Below are 20,341 nucleotides of genomic sequence, written 5' to 3' on the forward strand. Positions count from 1 at the left end.
GGTTCATGGGTGTGGGTTAAATGACTTTACAGACATTTGACATTAAATATCATTCAGTGTCTATTTCAATGCGCTGCAACTTTTTCCACATAGTCTAGCACTCTTTTCACATAGCCTAATTAAATATTCTCTAATCCAACCTGTTACATTTCTTAATTAGAGCAATAAAATTAACTACTGACAAGAAGGCTGAGGGAGAACCTGGACCAGCACCACTGACAGATGAAGAGGAGATGGTCAAGTATTGGAAGATTTCTAAAATCCAAAAGTAAAAATAATAACTTTTGCTTTTGTATTAGGAAATAAAGATGACCAAAAAATTTTAATAATTTGCTTATTTAACAGCTGTAGTGGTGGTTATGGCTCGTACTACCACTCCATCTGGCATCCTTCCATTTCATACAGTAATCATGCTTGTCATCAATGCATCCAACCACACTGGAAATCCTGAAGGAAATTCTGATTATTTCAGGTTACTTCCACAGGTCACAGAAAGATGTTATCAAGTGAACATCATTTATCAGATTAGCCTCATTTAAACCCATTGCTACACCATTGACCTACAGTCCTGTGATACTCCTCTTTGACGGATTTGTGCCCAGGAAAAAATTCCCAGAAAGAGCGTGAGAGCGATGCACACTTTACTTAAAATCTGCATATCTTATAATGTGCTCTGCATCTCTGATGTTTAAAAGAAAACTACCATTTAAAATGGTACCGCTCAAATAAATATGCACATGAATACGGTGTAAAAAAACATATAATAACATAAATAATAGGCTATAAGGTATTTAGTCTTGTTTCCATGAAGGAAAAAAAAATTAAAATATAATTTTATTTTCCAAATTATCTGGCAATGGGGTAAGAAATTAAAATTAGCCTATTCTTGTTTCCGTTTGCATTAAGATTATTTTTCTTACACTCTGTAGAACAATTTTATATTTTAACAAGACTAAATATCTAAAATAAAATGTTTTCATGTATAGAAAATGCATCTTAACTTAAATTTGAAATGTTTGTACTTGAAATAAGACAAACATACTCAGTAAGAAAAGCAATTTTGCGGCGTGAATGAATGAATGAGGTATTAAAACATCGCTTACACTTTAAAAAGGGGGAGGAGACCGAAATAAACTCTGGGTTTACCAAAGAAAACCTGCTCCCGACCAGGTTAGGTTCACAGAGTAAGTTGCCATGGTAACTGACTCTGAGTATAAGTTACCTCTCTTTCAGAAACGGGCTTGACTTACTCTGCTTTCTCAGGTTTAACATACCTCCCATTCTGAAACCGAAAACCCAGAGTTTCCCTCATTTCAGGGTTAACATGCTCAGAGTTTTCACTTAACCTCCTTTCTGAAACGGGCCCCAGGAAGTTCTAGCAAACCTGAGGATTGATGGGTCACTTGTTTGTTTGGATGTTGTCCAGAACGGAAAGGTTATCTCTGGTAATTGACTGTAAACCGAGGGCTCTGGCTCTGCTGAGATGATTGAAGACTATAGGGATATGAGTCCTGACATATGTTAATGGCGCTGTACTGTCCCACCCCTGGCAATCCCAACGCCGGTTAAATTGGACAACAGCTGGCATCTTTATTTAATGCTTGGTCTGTTTGCTGAGCAAACGGACAGGTGTACTTTTTATTCAAATCTCTCCCTCTGTCTGAATATGACCTGTCAGCACTTTACAAACAAAAACATAATCATATATGCAATGGCTTTGAAATGGCATGTAAATATTTGCAGTAGCAGTTATTGTTCTTGCCCTCAACAGAAGGTTTGTCACAATATCAAAGACGAGAGAGAGAGAGACCCTGAAGTGCTGTGATGCTGCATGACTGCATCTGATCAGAGCACGAAATCATCAGGAACAAGGCTTCTTCTTATGGCAATATCAGGGGTGAATTTCTGATGCAAAGTTGACATGAGCAGTAATTTTAGAGCTCAGACAATGAAAACTGTGCTGAGCGAAGTGTTCCAGTGTTGGGTTGTTAAGAAACAAGTCTGATGTCTGCAGTTTTCGTGAGTATTTTCATGAAGTCTTTCAGACTGGAAGAATCAGCCTTCATTAATGCAAATGGCTGTGACCGAAATCTACAGTAGAACCTGCAGAGAACATTCAGCATTTCAAGAATGTTAACAACCGCTGTTTAAAAGAAAGACTCACTACATACTGTTGTAAAACAGAAAAGGTCCCGTTTTAATTGAGAGAAGCCCTCGGCGCAGACATGACCAGTGTTTGAACGCTGCTCGGCCTGATTTAGCGTGTTAAAGGACTTCTGTCCTGTGAGGAGATGGACTGTTGGTGAGACAGACTCTCATGCTCTTCAATCTTCATCTTCTTGAGTAAGGTTATCCTGCAGTGTGAGTGAACCGAAGGTTCTGCTGGAGTGGCTGCGTTTATCCGTGACGGACGATTCTCTACATAAGCTCCACTTTAGCAGAGATGGGAGGTGGATATATTTGTGCTTTGATAGCATGATTTCTTTCTGTTATTGACTTAAACATCTTAACCAAACATTTTAACACAGCCCCAAATAGCAGATGGTTTTGTAAAATATACATAAAAACGGTTCATGAAGTCCCCCCCTCATTTTATATAACAGGAAGGTGAATCAGCAAATGTCAACAAACCACCATAAATTAATCTATTAGACATTAACATAATATTCAGGGCTGTCAAATCAGTGGTCTACCATGTTTGGCTTGTTTTAGAAATCCGGAAAGATGACCTGTCATTTACTGCTGCTTATATACACACTTCTATCTGAAGATCCTTTGGGTTACTTTTTTTATGAAGGTAGATCAGTAGCAAAACTCGAGAGCTTGTTGATCTGAATGTGAGAATTTGCCATATTAACATTCGTATTTGTAAGTTGAAATTTACACTCACAGCTCTGATCTGAAAAGCTGAATCTTTAGATTTGCACACACAGACAATAATCAAAACACCCGTGTTTTGAAGTCGAAGTTGCAGATTAATAGTTACACATGTGTAGAATGACATTCACATAAACAAAATGACACACACAAACGTGTACTTTTGCGCTTTATTTCAGTTTCGCTGTAAAACCTCAAGTCAGCACTTACGACCTCTCAGATCTGGCAGTACAACTTCAAATCTTAGCGCTTTGACTTTTGCTACTCCTTCTACAGTATTCCTGTAGCAAAACTCACTTGTGCACTTGTAAATGCAGACGTGAGAGCTCAGAGCCGGGGGCGGGGCTGGGCTGCGAATGAAGACATTTTATTGGTCGATGCCTGACCAATGAACAACCATCTCGACTTGCCATGCAGAAAGAAACATGTTTTTTATGCATATGTATCAGTTATTTGTATAACACTGGAAACTATTTTCATTGAATATCCTTAGCTTTTACAGGATTTTAAGACACAGCATTCATCTTGTCATACAGGTATTATCTAGTAGACAAATAATGCAACATCCTTCATATGTATATTCTACTGCACATTGCAGAGTAATATAGCTTTATATATAATATATAATTATATAATATTTATATATAATATATTTAATATAGCTTTACCAGAGCTGTTGAGAAACAATTGATTGTGCATTGAGAACTACGCTGACTACACTTTACAATATAATTTTATTCTGGGAAATGAGACGGGATTGTTCTCATGCTCCTTGGCAGTCAAATGTGACCAAACACCTTAAGTGTAACTTTTAACCAATAAAATAACTGTACTACATTTTAGCTCAGTTCTGTTTAGTTAATTTGAGGAGATTCTACTAAATAATAGGCGCAATAAATATGATCCATGAATGACCGTTTAAAAAAGGCCTATAACATTTTCTAATATGCTTATCATTTATATTACAATTAGTGTAGTATTTAGGACTAAAATAGAGAAAATGTTTTCCAGTGCAAAGAGGCAAATTAGAGGCATTTGGTGGCCAGAAAGATAATATTCATATATAATGCCATGGTTTAACCACTAGATGCCCTTGTGGCTGTTTAATATATACATGTAGTCTATTTAGCTCGACTCTAGTTGCTCAAAACAGTATTGCCGTTCATAACTGCTTATTTTTTTAGGTTTTGCTTTTTAATGTACATTTAGACATTATCAATCACTCGATTTTTATAAGTTAGATTTTTTTATTATGTTGCATTTAAAAAGGTCCATTACTGACAAGCAAATAAGGAATTTAACCCAATAAAGTAGTTTAAATTATTTTAAAAAAAATAATAATAATAAAAATAACACAGTTATGTCGCAACTCTGGTACAGTGATATTACTCTGCAATGTGCAGTAGAATATACATATGAAGGATGTTGCATTATTTGTCTACTAGATAATACCTGTATGACAAGATGAATGCTGTGTCTTAAAATCATATAAAAGCTAAGGATATTCAATGAAAATAGTTTCCAGTATTTTAAAAATAACTGATACATAAAAAAACATGTTTCTTTCTGCATGGCAAGTTGAGATGGCCGGCGTTGTTCATTGGTCAGGCATCGACCAATAAAATGTCTTCATTCGCAGCCCAGCCCCGCCCCCGGCTCTGAGCTCTCACGCCTGCATTTACAAGTGCACAAGTGAGTTTTGCTACAGGAATACTGCAGAATAGTGATGGGATTTATGGCTCTTTGAGGGGATCCGGATCTTGGCGATCCGTTCCTTTCAAAGAGCCGTTCAAAAGAACGGCTCTTTTGGCTCTTTTTAAATATTTAGTCAGTTTTAAGAAGCCACCTTGGGGGCATCTCAGTTTATCCTGGAAATAATCACTGGGAGGAATGAGGGGGTGAGATTTGTAGTCAAATAATTAAAACTCAGATATCACCCACCAATATGTTTGAATTATTCTGAAATATTGATTATTACCTCATGTGACGGCTGCGTGCACAAGTCATGGCTCCGCTCCTACCCAATGACAGAGGCACGCAGGGTTTTTTTCCACTGGAGTACTCACTTGAAAGGTTGTGTGCACAACTATCATCATGCTGTTAGGCAGTAGCACCCCTGCGCTGGGTGCGCCCCTCCCCCTATAACTGTTCTGTCTCGCGGAGGAGCCAATTTGTGTGCATCTGTGAAACATGCATAGGAAAAAAAGAACGACAGAAAGAACGGCTCCCACCCAGCCGCGACTCGACTCCCATCGTTCATGTTTATGAGCCGTTCAAAAGAATCGGTTCGTTCGCGAACGTCACAACTCTACTGTAGAAGGAGTAGCAAAAGTCAAAGCGCTAAGATTTGAAGTTGTACTGCCAGATCTGAGAGGTTGTAAGTGCGGACTTGAGGTTTTACAGCGAAACTGAAGTAAAGCTCAAAAGCACACATTTGTGTGTGTCATTTTGTTTATGTGAATGTAATTCTACACATGTGTAACTTAAACTGCAACTTCGACTTCAAAACACGGGCGTTTTGATTATTGTCTTTGTGTGCAAATCGAAAGATTCAGCTTTTCAGATCAGAGCTGTGAGTGAAATTTCAACTTACAAATATGAATGTTAATATGACAATGTTATGGGGCTGACGAGACATGAGACGTGCGGATCCATATGCAAAGCTTTATTATAAAACATGGTCAGTAAACAGGCAGGGTCAGATAGTGGCAAACAGGTATGGCAAGGGCAAGACAAAGCAGTCCGTGGAGCAAGCGTGGGTCGACGATCAGCGAACAGTATCCAAAGGGGCAAGGCAGAGAGATAATCCAGAGACGAGAGCAATAATCCAAACGGGGAGCGAACACAGTCCAAACGGCAAGGCAAAGGGGTAAATCAAGGAAACAAAGGCAGGTATCAAAACACAGGTAAACAGGATAGGCAAGACTACGACTAGGGCTCCGTAGAGTAGCTATCCCTGGGAGAGTGATAAGTGCTATACAATACTCGGCCGAGAGCAAGAGGAAGTCCCAGGTTAAATAATGTGTGTGATGGGGTGATCAGTGAATTCAGCTGTGTGATCCGTGTAATCAGCTGCGTGTCGTCAGTGCAGTGGATTGTGGGAACTGCAGTCCAGTGTGCTGTGTGGTGTACGAGTCCATGTGGTGAGTGAGTGACATCTGGTGTCGAGTTAACGGAAGAGCATGGCCAGGATTCATGATAGACAAGTTCTCACAGTCAGATCAACAAGCTCTCGAGTTTTGCTACTGATCTACCTTCATATTTTTTCTTCAGAGCCGTGTGTGTGTGTGCTTGAGAGCGTGTAGTTGTCCTTGTTTAGCTGTACTTGTGATCAGTAATATAGTGAAATATAAACACATTTTATGTTGGTAGAAATGCTCATAAATCAGCCTAGCCATGTTTATATGTAAGTCCAGTGATGTGCACAGCTTTCTGTGAGGGCTCGGGTTTGAACAGAAAATCTGATTAACCTGATATCTGTGTCTGAGATGAGCTGACTGTAGTGTGGTCTGAAGTGTGTGTGACTGACCGCTGTGGGCAGATGTGTGCAGGCATTAGAGAGCTGCTGTCCTTCTGCTCCACATTACTGAGGTGTTCATCTGCAGTTATCAGAGTGTTTGCTCTAAACACTCGTTTGGACTTTTCACATGTTTTGTGCTTTTCACTTGGGCTCTTATATTATTGTTTTAGCCCACCATCTAGGTGGTATATAGATGGTAGATAAAAAAAATACCAGTCATATTACTGGCAAATTTCTTTTATGCATGTATGTATATATTTATGCGAATGTGTGAGTGTGTAATACATATATAAATTTATATATATATATATATATATATATATATATATATATATATATATATATACACACATATACACACACACACTCTCACACATACACACACACACACACACACACACACACACACACACACACTCACCGGCCACTTTATTAGGTAAAAACAGGAAGTGCAAAAGCAGGCTAATTATGGAGATCTTTCGTAGTGCAATTTTTGTTCTTTTACTGATTTGCTGTTATGAGATACTAACGCTATATGAAGAAACTTATGAGCATCAAATGAGACAATGTCATAGATGTAATTACGACTTGCCGAAAATAAAATATATAGATATTGTGTGCACTCACAATATCAAGAAAACGTAGTACTTTTCCAAACAAAAACTAATAGGATGCGCTTGCCATCCTGGTCTTGAACAGGAGCGTTTCACAAAAATGAACCTAAACTCAGTGAATGTTTTCCTTACAGACATGATGAATATATCTATAGAAAGCTTTGAATTACTAAAAAACGAAATAATTCCTATCCAAAACAAAAACTATAATCCGTAAAGATGCATTTCTTTCTCAAGAAGCGTCCAATGAGGAAATGGCTCAGAAAACACTAGTGTATTAATAAATAATTCAAATATCTCCTTAATATTTTCCCCAGACACATACATTGTAACTTTTGCTGGGGCTTTGCGGCAAGCTTTAGCCTATTTAGTGTGCTCATGCCACGTTGCTATGGACACTATGGTCACGAAAACTCCTAATTTGCACGCATTTTTCAGTCAGTGATGATTTGGGCTGCTGTGTCATCTGCTGGTGTTGGTCCACTGTGTTTTCTGAAGTCCACAGTCAATGCAGCCATCTACCAGGACAATTTAGAGCACTTCATGCTTCCTTCTGCTGACAAGCTTTATGGAGATGCTGATTTTATTTTCCAGCAGGACTTGGCACCTGCCCACACTGCCAAAGGTACCAAAAGCTGGTTCAATGGCCATGGTGTTACTGTGGCTGACTGTGCTTACATTATCTGTAAGCCATAATCATCAAAATTTCAAAAAGATTTCACTCTGTGTAATGAATCTATATAATATATGGGTTTCACTTTCTGAAATGAGTGACAAAATATTGACCTTTTTCACAATATTAAAATTTTTTTTTAGATGTACCTGTATATTTGTACTGCAGGAACACACACATTCCTCTGAACACTGTTGCTGTTGTTCATCTTTCCTGTAAATGTAATATAACCTCTTTTAGTGCAGGGATTGGAAATGATTTCATGGCTCATCAGGAGTGCAGTTTCACAAAGCAACCCAAAAGCATGTTTAGGATCAAGTTAGAAATAAAATGGGTAACCAGACAGAAACACGCTCACGTGTATGCGCTAGAGCCACTGCTGTGAGCTTCAGGATTCAGGTTATATTTAATTATTCCTTATGGAGACTCAATTAAGTGATAGCAGGATCAGAGGAGTCGCCTGAATAATCACACCATTCAGAGAGAAGAGTAGGAGAAAATACCAGGAAAAGTGTTTCAGATGAGTGGGAGAATGCTGTCAGAGTCAACATTTATTGGTTTAATGACTTAAAACTCTTTAATGATCTCGTTTTAGGCATCATTGAGCTGTTGAGAAATGGTCATCATGGCTTATTACGGTTTATGGGGTGGAGGATCTCTGACCGCCTGACCCAGCACTTTTTCGCCACTTAATCCCATATGCCCTGCTGTGATTGTAAAATAAAGAAAAAGGCCTGACTGGTTTTAATATGCTGGCAGTATGAAGCGTTATGGTGCGGGACGTCCTGCAGACGCAGTTAGTGCAGTGGAGTGTGTCTGAAACGTTGCTCCGCTTCCCCAAGGTCACGGAGGATTGGGCTGATCAGAGACGAGCGGAGACTGGGTCCTGATGTGCCTCTGTGATGTAGTGACCCGCTTGCATGTCTGCTGGGTGTCTAGAGAAATCTTTATTTTTAGGTTTATGAGTGGGAATGAATGAGATCTGCTGGATCTTTAGTTTATATGTGAAAGAGATGTTTGACAGCGGTAATGCAGTGTAAAGTAGGTCCAAAAATCAGTTGCTACTAAGAATAATGGAGCTGATTTTGTTCAAATTATGAAAATCTGTGTTGTAGTCAAAACTCAAACTCAAAATTGGCAAGCTCGAAAAAGGACATAAAAGGAAGTGTGAAATTAATCTTAAATGATTTGATTGATATATTCAAAGCCTTCTAAAATGACCCAATCAATCTGATGAACAGAGGGAGATTCAGAAGTCTTTATTCACTGCATGTGTATTGATGTAGTCTGCGTATGTCTGTGTCGATCAGTGTTGGATTTGATTTTGAGAGTGAATAAAGGTTTATTTAAAGTGATTGTCACTTGAGAAGACGGAAGTTACTGTAATATCGAGACCAGATCAGTTTCCTCAGCCGGTCCTTTTCATCAATCTCTTACTTGTCCACCTTTCTTTAATATGTGTGAGACACCAGAGCGCAGGGTTATGGGTAACGCCATATATGTGTACATCCCACCTTACGTGACTGATTTATGCCAGAGGTTTTCCAGGACACCCGCAGCACTATATCACACAAACAAATTGAAATTCTGTGCGTGTCGAATGGAGCTCAGGTACGGCTGCAGAGACACCTGGGGAGCAATGGAAGATGCGGACTTGCAAATCAAACCGCGGACGAAGAGCATTAATAACACACAGTTTTAATCCGATTTTATGATTTGGTGTAAATTATGGCTGTTGCCTGCTACTGGCCTCTTCTAGAATTCATAAATGTTAAAAGCGAAGGCTGATGTGCTGCTTGTGGAGACGCTGATCTGGGCTTTGTCTCTCCTCTGGATGACCTCAGGATTCAGGAGAGCCAGAGTTTTTCTTGATGCCCACTGCTTTCTACCAGTGTGCTGCTTCGAACAGTTCTTTCCTGAAAGAATTATGACTCCACAGCACGCTTCAATGTCGAACGCAGCTCTGTTGTTCATTCTACACGCGTGTGGTTCCAGAGCAGTTCACAATCACTGAATACCATACAGTTATGCCAAGTGTCTACTTATGTACTGCTGAATTACGATAATGATTGTTTTATGGTTTCTATCATAAGATGTTGGATGTAAGGAAAAAATTTTTCTCTCTTTCATCTTTTTGAATGAGCAGCTTTAGTTAGAAACACAAAGAAATGTCAAAATAAGAGTCCTGGCATATTTAGGGGTTGTTTACAAATCTGTTTTTTTTTTTTTTTTTTTGCCATTCTGTAAACATTGTTATTGTATCCGCAAACTGCAATATCAGTTGACCTCATTTTAATATGTACTGGAATTTTTGTACTTATACTCAAAATATGTTTTATTCCATATAGACACGTTAAACACAACTGTGCTGTTTCTTCGGCTGTTTGACTTTCTCTCTTGCTGCTGGTCAGCGATGGTTTATACAGCTACAGCCGTCCGCTCTGCCTTTTCTGCTGAAGAACAGCATCCTCACTGATTCAGAGTGTCTCTAACACTCGACGGCTCACAGAGGATGTGTTTTGTTCAGTCATCCACTCTTTCTTGCACCTGTGCTCCTGTACATGCTTCTGCTCTCAAACACTCACAGACTAATCAAATGTTATTGGAATGTCAGACCGACTCATAGCCGTAATAAGCCACTTGTCTAGGTGTTAGACTCATTTAATTTAACAGTCATGCTTCATATCCAGCTTACATGTTACGATTGTTATGACAGCAGTTGTGTTTTTATAAAGATCCGGGGCTCTTCTGTTTGGGTCATATTGTTGTCTCCAGAAGTGAAAAACATAAGAACAATATACAGCTCGCTGCTCATAAATAACCTTTAAAATATGAGTGTGGCTTTATGTGTGATGGTGGAAATCCTCACTCAGCCGCCTCCCGTGTCCCTTCTCTCTCTCTCTCTCTCTTTTACAGGAAGAAGAGAAAGAATAGATTAATTTCATTCCTTTAGATGAGATTGTATGTTTCTCTTTTTCACAGTTCTAGTGATTCAGGGCTCTGTAATGTAGGGCGTCTTCATAACTGGATTATATCTTCAGACTGCAGACATTACGTTGAGAGGTTGAAGGCTAGTTTCACTCTGCACGGGTTTATGGCAGTTTTTCTGTGGACACGAGGAGCGTTTCTGCACAACGCTGATGTTTGTCTCCGCACCTCACGACCATATAAGGCTATTCCAATATTCTTGTCCAGCTTCTGATTGAAATTTCATATGATCTGAATGTATGAATTTCACATCTGTGTTTATTTATGTGGTATATTTGTCCATTTAGAGTCTCCTGTTGTTTCTGGTAGTGATGTGAACCTCGTCCTCATCCCCTCTCTCTCGTTCAGGATATCCCCATCACAGGTCAGGTTTGTCCTGGCTAAAGTCACCATCCATGAAGCTGCCTCGGGGGACTGAGTGATTGTGAGATGTGACCCTCAGGAAGAACGCTTGCCCTCAGCTTCTGGCTTTAAAAGACACTCCTGATAGAAGTCAAGAATTGCAGGACGGATGTACTCGACCATCTCTCTGAATGCATTAAGGTTTGGCACACTTGTGACCTGCTTCAGTAAGCAATGAAGTGAATTTAAGTTCCCAAATCTCTGGATGGAGCACAGCTTTGGTGACGTGGACATCTGCACATCTTTTTATCCTTCCAGACTGGTTACGGCTTTGGTTGGTCCTGTCTCTCTCCAAACGGAGCTGCTGCAGTTTCTCCAGTTGACTGGGTTCACTTCACACTGAAATAAGCTCTCAGACAATCAACAGAGGGAGCAGGACCATCATAACAATGCAGAAGCTGTCCTCTCTGCCCACCCACCAGCTCCTCTTCCCCTGGCAGACACATTTAAATGGGCACAATTACCTCAGTCTGGAGCCCGGTCCATCTGAACACCCTGGGAATCCAGCAGGAGGACACCGTCGGCGTGTGACCCGTCACCGATTGTATTTTCGCTTGTAGATTTCTTCTGCTCCTTGGGCTATGATGGTAATTAGGCTCGGGGTTTGGTGCTGAGGGCCGCAGGGGCTCTAATGGAGTGTACAGCTCCTCGGGGCCGTGTGCCAGTAATGTAATGACAGATTGGAGTGTGGCATGCAGGGCTCTGAAACGGTTCAAGGAACGAAAACGAAAACCGGAAACGAACGAAATTTTGACTGGAACAGAACCGGAAACAGAAACTAAATCAAATTTTATAGTTCCGAACAGAATCGAAAATTTGAAGTGGCCATTAACCGGTTAAAAACGTTATTTTATCGTTCCATTTAATATTTTAAATTTGCTGTCAACCAATCACGAATTCAAGTAGTACAGACTATACAAATGTGGTGCTGACGCATCCAGCGAGTGAAATACCCGCCCGTGCTCAGCTGTGAACCCTAGTCGCAATGGCAATGAATTCTGCTATCATCTGTTTTAATGGAAAATCTGACAGGGTAGCACAAATCGTCAGAACACCGGCGTTAGCGTTTATCCGACGTCAGTGTAAGATGGATTCAACAGATCTTACACACCAGCGGTGCTTCGATGAAAGTAAAAGCCAATAAATAATATTTTAGTAGGCTATACGTCGAGAATATGGAAACATTTGGATTCGTGCCGAGTGAGAGAGGTAGGCATCAGTTTCACCTTTAATTTGTTTTTGGAATGACGTTTTTATAGCCTATAGGCTATCCTTAAGTTTAGAGGATTTGTTGTGGAGAGAAACTAATTACTGTGCTTATTAGGGATGTGCGGGTCTAGTCGACTAGTCGACTAAACGGTATATCTCCTACTAGTCGACACTGAAAACAATAGTCGATTACACGAGAGAACAAAACCCCCCCCCAAAAAACATTTTATCATTCAAATTACCATCATTTTAACGTTACATTTTAAAACATTTTAAATAAGTTAAAATAAAACTTTTGAAAAAGAATACATATCAAAATATTTAAATATTTTTAAAAGCATATCTGGGCAGAAACTACATTTTTACCTCAGACCTCTCATGCCTTGTCTTCACGTCAGTTGCGGCGAGCTTAGAATGACCACACGAAAGACCTATGCGTTAGCTTGGAGGCTAGCCAAAGCCAGCAATGTCAATCTTTCATACGTCGCTGCGGTCCGTGATCCCATGCACGCGGTCTATTCTTCTGAACGAAGACCCACTTCGGTGGTGCTGCGGGATTTCCAGGCTCTTTTCGAAATTCTGTGCGTGCCTGTGACTTCAGTTCCAGCCGAGCGAGTTTTTATTTGTTTTGTTTTTTCAAGTGCAGAATCGTCTAGTCCAGTCTTTCGCCAGACCACGTTAACAAATGTGCATGGAGTAGGCTAAGTAAAACTAGCATTCTTTTGTTTTTAGACAATATAGCCAACATGAAGTAAATTTTTTAAAGCCATTTTAATGCTATTCCTTGATAAACGTTACTATTTTTTTTTACTTTTGTTTTTATATGTTGGCTAACTTTATATGAAAATGAAGAATTCTGTCAGTCTATTGATTGATTTTCCATTTCTGCATTGCTCCAGCCGATCTGAATAAATAAGCTATACACCGGTATGTGTTGAGTGTTAGAGCCCTGCAAAATTATTTTTATATTGTAGACATCTATCGATTAGTGATGAAAAAAAAAATCACCGCGCTGGTGGAAACAACAGGAGACCACACGACTGAGAGCAGCTCGATGGTGTTTAGTGTCCCGCAGCAGCAGCAGGTGACTTCAGCGCAGCGGAATAGTTCTGTGTTCAAATGCACGCAATAGGCTAAAGCTTGCTGCAAAACCCCAGCAAACATAACCATGAATGTGTCTGCGGGAAATAGTAAGGAGATATTTGAACTATTTACTAATAAACTAATGTTTTCTGAGTCCGTGTCGCAAGGATGAAGTTGCTGATCCTGACTCACCGTCTCCTCATTAGACGCGCCTTTAGAGAGAAATGCATCTTTATTGATTATGATTAAGATTATAATAAAAGAGTTTTTGTTTTCAATTTTTTTTTCATTAAGTGATAATTTAAAGCTTTCTATAGATATATTTATCATGTCTGTGAGGCATGTATTCGCTCAGCTTCGGTTCATTTTTATGAAGCGCTCCTGTTCAAAACGAGACGGCAGAAAGCGCATCATGTTTGTTTTCTTTGTTTTATAAAATAACTACCTTTTGTTGGTATTGTGAGTGCACACAAATACAAGTAGACCCTTTACAGGTCCGAATGATGTATTATTCTTACCTTTATCAAACAAACAAAAAATGACGGCGTAGGCTATTTTAATTTGTTTCCACTGAAAGCAATCCAAGTGTTTGCGCTGGTACCTCCATGTCCTGCAGAGCGCGCTTTAGCTTCCACTCTCCGCACAAACTTACATATAGGCTAGCGCACATTATTATTATAGCACAGGTTTAACGTTTAAACATTGTTATATACTTGAACTGTTTTAGTATATCTATAGATTTTATTTTAGGCAAGTCGTGATGATATGAGAAGGCTAAATTTATCAAACATAGGCTATGATCAGCTCATGCCGCTGGCCGCTTGGTCGTTAAGTAAAGTAAAGTCGTGTGACGTATTGTCAAGTATGGTGACCCATACTCGAAATTGGTGCTCTGCGTTTTACACACACACACACACACACACACACACACACACACACACACACACACACACCGAGCAGTGGGCAGCCATTTATGCGGTGCCCGGGGAGCAGTTGTGGGTTCGGTGCCTTGCTCAAGGGCACCTCAGTCGTGGTATTGAGGGTGGAGAGAGCGCTGGACATTCACCCCCCCACCTACAATTCCTGCCGGCCCGAGACTCGAACCCGCAACCTTTTGATTACGAGTCCGACTCTCTAACCATTAGGCCACGACTTCCCACCAAAAAAAAAAAACGTATAGGCTTTTTAAAAAAAAAAAAAAAAAAAAAAAAAAAAAAAAAAAAAAGTATAGGCTATTTAATGAACAAAAATGCTCCCAACGTTTTTCTAAATTAACTTAATAAAAAAACAAAACGAAATATAATAATTTTGGCATTACACACAAAACGGAACTATTTTAATAGCCGAAACAGTAGTATAAACTGTTTTAGGAGAAGGGGGAAAAAAGGGGCTCGGGTCGGAAATTCTGATAAGCTGTCGGACGTGGGCCGGGCCTAGCCTGAGCGTCTCGGGCCAGGGCCGGGCAAGGGCCTAAATTTGAGGACCGTGTAGGGCTCTGTTGAGTGTATGCTCTTTATTTTTTTCTGTTTAACGACCGCCTAATATTAAATGATGATAACGCGAGGCAAGCATAATCATGACCTATTTTTAGCAGAATTAATTGAGGGATTTGACAGTGTGATTCAAAGATTTAAGTATTTCAAGTGTAGGCTGTTATATAGACACACGCACTTTTTTTGCCATTTTTTGGGGTTTTCTAGCTTTTAGACTAGTCGACTAGTCGGATACAAAACTTCCGTTTAAACGACAGTCAAATTAGTCGTAGCGCACATCCCTAGTGTTTATAATGTTTGTAAACATTTTTGATTTACCGGCATTTTAGCCTACATCATTTCTGAATAATAGGCTAATAAAATGCAGGCTTAGCCTTTGTTTTTTTTTCCCTCAAAACATTTTATACAAGTAGCGTTTTTTAGTTTTTTTTACAATTTGCAGCAAACATCTTTAAAAAATTCTTTAATGTCTTTAAAGCATTAATAGATTTTTTTTATTTTGTTTAGTAGCCTACATTTAGAAATGTAAAAATCTAGAAAAGATGATGCTGTATAGCCTATTAGCGCAGCGGGTTAAGATACCATCTCTTTCTGTATTTTTTTTTTTTATTTATTTATTTTTATTTTTGTGTAAAGAAAACACAGTACTTTATTATTATTATTATTATAGGCAAAGACAATTTTAAAAATAACGGTATTAACCGTTATTTTTTCTACTCAAACCGGTTTCGGAACGGTAATAATACAGAGGAACGCAGCAACGGCGGCGGCGCGTCTCTGCCGCCCAGTGCGTCAGGAAGCAGCAGGCAGAGCAGCGATGATCCTGTAATCACCGTGTCGGAGGAGGAGGTTCGGAGGGCGCTAAAGAAAGTGAACGTCAGGAAAGCAGCCGGACCTGATGGGATAACCGGCCGTGTTCTGAGGTCCTGCGCCGATCAGCTCGCTGGTTTGTTCACTTCCATCTTTAATGAGTCCCTTGCTACCGCCGTGGTTCCCACCGCATTTAAAAAATCTGTCATTATCCCTGTGCCAAAGAACAATAAACCCTCTTGCCTGAATGACTATCGCCCTGTTGCCCTCACATCTATAGTCATGAAGGTTTTTGAGAGACTTGTTAAGAGTCACATCTGCTCCTCCATCCCTAATACTTTGGACCCTCTTCAGTTTGCCTATCGCCGAAACGGATCTACGGACAATGCCATCTCTCACATCCTCCACTCTTCCCTCACACACTTGGACAGCAATAATGGGAATTATGTAAGGCTGCTATTCATTGATTATAGCTCAGCTTTCAACACTATAGTCCCCATCAAGCTGGCTTCTAAACTCACAGACCTCGGCCTAAACTCCTCACTCTGTGACTGGATTCAAGACTTCCTCACCGGCAGACCTCAAGTGGTGAAAGTTGGCCAGTTCACCTCAAACTCCATCACTCTGAACATAGGAGCCCCACAGGGCTGTGTCCTGAGTCCCCTGCTCTACTCTCTCTACACGCATGACTGCGTGTCCTCTCACAGCTCCACATCTATTGTCAAATTCGCTGATGATACTGTGGTTCTGGGCCTCATCTCCAACAACGATGAGACCGCATACTTGGACGAGGTAGAGAGACTCACATCATGGTGCCAGGACAACTGTCTCTCTCTGAATGTGAGCAAAACTAAAGAGCTGATCATGGACTTTAGGAAGAGACAGCAGCAGCCCTACACTCCTCTTATGATCAGTGGGACCCCTGTGGAGAGGGTGAGCAGCTCCAAGTACCTCGGTGTAAACATCTCAGAGAACCTGTCTTGGACTACACACATCCAAACACAGGTTAAGAAAGCCAGGCAAAGACTGTACCATCTGCCACAGCTGAGGAAATTCAGGGTCTCACCAGCAATCCTGAAAACTTTCTATTCAGGGACCATAGAAAGTGTATTGACTCAGTGCATCTCAGTGTGGTATGGAAACAGCTCCAATCAGGACTGCAAAGCTCTACAGAGAGTTGTGCGCTTAGCTGAGCGCATCTCAGGGTCTGCTCTCCCCTCTCTGCAGGACATCTACCTCAAACGCTGCAAAAGTAGAGCTGTCAAAATCATCAAGGACTCAAATCACCCTGGTAACCGTCTATTCACTTTGCTTCCATCTGGTAAGCGCTTCCGTAGCCTGATGGCAAAAACTGAGAGACTTAGGAGGAGCTTCTTCCCCCAGGCCATCAGGCTCCTAAACTCTAACTCTGTGTCATAACATCACTTGACTCCATGTATATACCACTATATCAATAGCTATTCATAATTTTTCTCTACCTCATATTGCTGCTATTTGACTCTTTGCACATTCTTTTTGCACATTCCTCTTAGTACTATTTAAGTCAACATACTGACCTGTACTGACCTGTTTATTCTCTTGAATGGACTGCGAGTCGGTCAGCAGATCTCTGCTTTAACCTGCTGCAATAATTGTATAGAACTGTTTCCAGATCAGCTTTACCTCTTTGAGTACAGCAGTGAAGAGCATCATGATGAGGGAATATCAGTGGTTCATAATAATGAAGGAATCTTCGTTTGAACAATTCTTCTGTGAACAGACACTCGTTGCAGGCATCACTGATTAGTGTCATTGATTAGTTCATAACATCACAATGTCATAACATCACTTGACTCCATGTAAATATGAATATATCAATAAGCTTTTCATAATTTTTTCTACCTCATATGCTGCTATTTAAATACCCTGTACAACTTTTTTGCACATTCCTGTTATATTACTATTTATGTCAACAACATACTGACCTGCAAATTTATATTTATACGGTGGTGGTGGTGGTGATGGCGCAGTGGATAAGACACATGCCTTTGGTGTGAGAGACCCGGGTTCGAATCCACTGTGAGACACCAATGTGTCCCTGAGCAAGACACTTAACCCCTAGTTGCTCCAGAGGCGTGCGACCTCTGACATATATAGCAATTGTAAGTCGCTTTGGATAAAAGCGTCAGATAAATGTAAATGTATATTTATACTTTTTATTTTTTTCTACTTTTCCTTTTATTAATATTTGTATTCTATACAATTGCACTGTCCTTGGAGCAGACCTGACTTACATTTCACTGCTGGTTATACTCTGTATAATTGTGTATGTGACGAATAAAAATCTTGAATCTTGAATCTTGAGTTTAGACCTTTATGTGACTGAGCAACAAATAATGCACACTGTACACCAAAAACAATCTAGCTAGACAAGCAGAGATAAGACATTTAGTGTAATTATAAATTATATACTATTATTGGAACTGTGTGTGTACTGGTTTATCTATACTTGTGAGGGCCAAATATCCTCACTTATATTTCAAAATATTTTGACAACCCACAAGTGAGGCATTTGATCCCACATTGTTTTGTGGAGTTGCCGCCTATGCAGGGCACTCCAAATCAGTGCCTGATGAGGATCCATCTCAGCCATGATGTTGCTCATGTAGACTGCGTGTTTGTGTGTCCTTTATGAGTCCATTGTAGATTCAGTAGAGTTTCACGTTCCTGTTTCAGCAGCACGTCCACTCAGAGCGTGACCTTTGACCCTCGGTTAATTTAAGTAAAAGCGATCTGTGCATGCTGATGAATGTCGCTCTGCGGGTTGAGGGCTGCTCGGGCACATGCTGGGCTGAGAGCGGGGCATTCTGGGTTTGTCGTTTGTAATCACTATGTGATTAGTTCTGTTATGAAGAGCTTTAACAGTTTTTTGGAGCATGCAAACACTCACTAATGCTGCCGTCATTAGTATAATTAGCATACCTGCTCTTAGGTTTCACACTAATTGCTCAGGTTTGAGTCTGTCAGAATACACTTCTTTGACCATTTATTCCTTAGCTAACTGATGCACCCTACACGGACGTCATTACAGCTGCTGACTGTGATCTCTGAGCGTCTCACGGCTGATGTGAGGCTGTCAGAGATAAGAGACATGTGTTTAAGTCTTACGTTCAAGGCTTCTGTAACATCAGTGTCCAAATGGCTTCCTTTAGGAACTGAGATGCAGCTGAAAACCCTTCAGATTGAAAAAAATTAAAACCATCAGGACCTAGCTATCAAATCCTTACAATCTAACATTTTCTCATTTGCAAGGTTCGTTTTTGGGGAATGTGCCGCAATCGTTAATTCCACATAATTTCTGCTATTGTCTTTGTCGTCATTTGAGAAATACAAATTAACTTAAAAACCAAAAGCTCAAAGTCACCTTAATTGTAATGAATATGCAAATGTTATTAAAATTAGTCATTGAAGAATGAGGCCTTTTCAAAAGCACAGCTCTGCAGAGTGAAGTGGAGAGATGATTTCCATAAGAGAGGGAGATTTGAGAGCCATCGCTGTGATGCAAATGCAATTACTGCTGCATTCTGACTGCGCGCTGGGCTCCTACATGTCATTTACATATTGAATTAGTGCAATGCCTTGCCAATACACCACACACATGGGTTCATATCAGCATCTGTGGGCTCAGAGGCAAACACAAGCCTTACCGCTGAGTAAACGCAAATCATTTACAAAGGCTGAACAAAAACGTCAGCTAGTGCTGTGAAAGGAACAGCCATGCCAATCATCACACACAAAAGAACAGACGCACGCATTGTGAACACGCATCGCATTGAAACGTCCTCAAATGCTGAGTTTTCTGTGTGCATATCAACATTTCTGTCTGTCTGTCTCTCTCTTTCTCTCGCTGTGTTACTGCATTAAACAAACTCTCAGCTTTATCTTGATGGAAACCTCCAGCACTAAAGTGTCACTGGCCCACCGGTGGGCCCAAAGCCATTACATATTTAAAACCGTAATATTCTATACTAAACCTAAACTAATCTTGACAAACTATATATCATTGGAAACCTTAGAGATTGTATTTTTCATATTTGACCACTGTTTTATATTTAAAATTATGTAGTGACAGTAATTCATTAATTTGTGACAAGAAAATTTAGCAAAAAAAAAAAAAACACCAAGAAGTTGGCTTTTGTTACAAAAAGTTGATACATACACATACAATCACGAAAGTATTTTTTTTTTTTTTTTTTTTTTTTGGCTGCCAATATTTCAGACAAAACATATTTTCTAGTTTTTATCTAAAACTTTGAGAATAAATTGAATATGTATATTTGTATATGATTGATGTTGCAAGTATTCAGTAAAAAATGTAATGCATGTCAAGTTCATGTATGATCATACATGAAATAAACTTTTTTTTGCGAAGTTTCTGTAACAACAGTCTAGTAGCTATGTTTGATTAAGATTTCTGATTAGAAAGAGCCCATCCTCATAACTTTATGCAGTAATGAACAGGGGAGATATTCAGATAAGTCTCAGTAAGCAGCCAGAGCTGTTTCTAAGGCCAATGTGTTTTCAGTAGTAGTTGTTTTATTGTATATGGTCATATTACATTTTTTATGTCATATTTATGGTTTAAAAAAAATAATTTACAACCTATCTAGAATGTTTTATTGCTGTTTGAATA

This window comes from Barbus barbus (genome assembly GCF_936440315.1).
Source record: "Barbus barbus genome assembly, chromosome: 12".
Lineage (NCBI taxonomy): Eukaryota > Metazoa > Chordata > Actinopteri > Cypriniformes > Cyprinidae > Barbus > Barbus barbus.